Consider the following 3,270-nt stretch of genomic DNA (forward strand, 5'->3'; position numbering starts at 1 on the left):
TTTCAGAGGTAGTGGGTTATGCATGTTCCTTTTGTACCGCTCGGTCTGGAGGAAAGTTTCGTGATGATGGTTGTGAGAGTCGAAGTGTGAGATGTAGCAAAAGATCCACCATCCTATCCAGAAAGTGCACTGTAGCGTTAAATAATTACGAGACCATAAGATGGAGAATCACCAATGTAAAGCATTGCCCTCTGGGCGGAATTTCTCATGTGTTATTGTTGTAGGTTATAGAATTTGTGTGTTTAGGTTATAGAATTTATCAGAATAAATAAGATAGTGAAAAGAAAAAGATTGGTGGCCTTTTCCTTCGAATTGTATGTTGTCATGATATCCAGAATTTATAATGTGTGCGATGGCCACGTGTTGATCAAAGCCATTAAATAAAAAAGAAAATGTGGTATTGCCAGTGCGTAGTGAACAGTCAGAGTTGTGTAAATTACTAATAGTCAGTTGTGCGTTTTCGTTGCGTAATATTCAAACAGGAGAATAACTTGTAACTTAATTGTGAGTACTAGAGTTCATGTTACTCGATAAATAAGAATGAGTCCACTCGCTTGGCAGACCACTCATCTTGCAGGCCTAACTGCTTGATGCCACAGTATGAGCAAGGCATGTGGGTGCCTCTCAGTCTGATAGCTACGTGCAAGGCCAATTCGTCCACTGGGCATGAAATAAGGTATGAATATTTGCGTTTAACTTGTCGTCTACGATGTGGTCGTTAGAGACGGACCACAAGGACGAACAGGACAAGGACGGCCAAGAAAATTAGCCGTAACCTTCACAGAGGATGTAACCCATCATTCACATTAGTTGGTGTACTCTGATCCTCCAGAACACTAGTTAGGTGTTTTAATGATAGCTCCACCAGATTTAAAGTCGAAGTCTTTGTCATTTCAAGCTGGAATTGCAGTCTCCATGAAAAAATTATGAAATGAAATAAACTTATTCAGTTTTCCTGGTGTATGAAAATATGTTATTCTGCGAGTGACAAGAAATCGGGTTACGGTGTTGCAATTGAAATTAACCAAAATGAAAACGTTCTTAAACACGTATGTGGCATGCAATTACGCTGTTGTGTTGTGAATGTATGCTTTTGTAAAATGTAGCCCCTGTCCAGTATTAATTTACGTTATTCATTTTATTGAAATTCCTCAGAATCCCTATGAACATACACTGACGCTGGAAATGCTTCCGCGTTTCTGTTGATTAATTATTTTACCATATGTCGTACAATCCATAAATTTCCAATGCCTTCCGTGTGCATACCGGGGGGAGCCATTCCGGATGTGGAAAGGATGCTTCCGGATGTCATGTAGAGTATGGGGTGCAGACAACTGCAGGTGGTGGCCCATGTCCGTACCAATGACGTGTGTCGCTTTGAATCGGAGGCGATTCTCTCTGGTTTCAGGCGGCTAGCGGAAATGGTAGACCACCAGTCTTGCTTGCGAGATTGAGGCGGGGATCACCATCTGCAGCATAGTCGACAGAACCGACTGTGGTACTTTGGTGCAGAGCCGAGTGAGGGTCTGAATCGGAGGCTCAGGTAATTCTGTGGCCGTGTAGGCTGCAAATTCCTTGACTTGCGCCATCGGGTGGTGGGTTTCTGGGTTCCGCTTAATAGGACAGGGGTCCATTACATGCAGGAACCGGCTCCACAGGTAGTGGGGGCTATGTGGAAGGGACTGGGCCGTTTTTTAGGTTAGAGGGCCTGAGGAAACCACAGAAAGGGCGTCCGTCTAAAAGAGGGCAGGTAAAACACAGCAAGGTAGTTGTAGAAACGATCGGTATTGTCGTTGTAAATTGTCGTAGCTGTGTTGAGGAAGAACCAGAGCTCCAAGCCCTAATGGAAAGCACGGAAGCCCATGTAGTTATAGGTATGGAAAGCTGGCTAAAGCCGGAAATAAGTTCATCCAAGAAAGTATTGATTAAATGTAGTTGGTGGTGGAGTATTTATTGCTGTCAGAAGTAGTTTACTTTGTAGTGAAATTGAATTAGATAGTTCCTGCGAAATAGTATGGGTAGATGCTATACTTGACAATCGGACTAAACTATTAATTGGATCGTTTTACCGACCCCTGTCCCATACAATTATAGTCGGTGGCGACTTCTATCTACCCTCGATATACTGAAAAAATTATACGTTTAAAGCCGGCGCCAGGCATAAAACGTTATCCGAAAATGTATTGAATGCTTTCTCAGAAAATTATTTTGAACAATTACTTCATGAGCCCACTCGAATCGTAAATGGTTGCGAAATCTTAGCAACAAATAATCCTGGACAAATAGGGAGTATCATGACGAATACAGGGGTTAGCGACCACAAGGCAGTTGTTGCTATGCTGAATATCGTGACACCCACAACCATCAAAAAGAAACGCAAAGTACATCTATTTTAAAAAAGCCGATAAAATTGCTCTTAACGCCTTTTTAAGAGACAGTCTCCAATCCTTCCGATCTGATCATTTAAGTGTAGAAAAGATGTGGAATGATTTCAAAGAGATAGTATAGACGACAATTGAGAGATATATACCAATAAAATGGTTCAAATGGCTCTGAGCACTATGGGACTTAACATCTGAGATCAATAGTCCCCTAGAACTTAGAAATACTTAAACCTACCTAACCTAAGGACATCACACACATCCATGCCCGAGGCAGGATTCGAACCTGCGACCGTGGCGGTCGCGCGGTTCCAAGCTGAAGCGCCTAGAACCGCTCGGCCACACCGGCCGGCAGATATATACCACATAAATTAATAAGTGATGGTGCTGATCCCCCATGGCACACAAAACGGGTCAGATTGCTGTTGCAGAAGCAACGAAAAAAAAAACATGCCAAATTTAAAAGAACGCAAAATCCCCAAGATTGGCAAAGTTTTACAGAAGTTCGAAATATGGCGCGTACTTCAATGCGAGATGCTTTTAATAATTTCCACAACGAAATTCTGTCTCGAAATCTGGCAGAAAATCCAAAGAGATTCTTGTCATACATAAAGCACACCAGTGGCAAGACGCAATCAACAGCTCCACTGCGCGATAACGACGGTGAAGTCACTGATGACAGTGCCACTAAAGTTATTAAACACGGTTTTCCGAAACTTCTTCATCAAACAAGACGAAGTAAATATTCCTGAATTCCAATCAAGAACAGCTGCCAAAATGAGAAACATAGAAGTAGATATACTCGGTGTAGCAAAGCAGCTTAAATCACTTAATAAAGGCAAGGCCTCCCGTCCAGATTGTATACCAGTCAGGTACCTTTCAGAGTATG

This window comes from Schistocerca piceifrons, chromosome X, assembly GCF_021461385.2.
Source record: "Schistocerca piceifrons isolate TAMUIC-IGC-003096 chromosome X, iqSchPice1.1, whole genome shotgun sequence".
Classification (NCBI taxonomy): Eukaryota; Metazoa; Arthropoda; class Insecta; order Orthoptera; family Acrididae; genus Schistocerca; species Schistocerca piceifrons.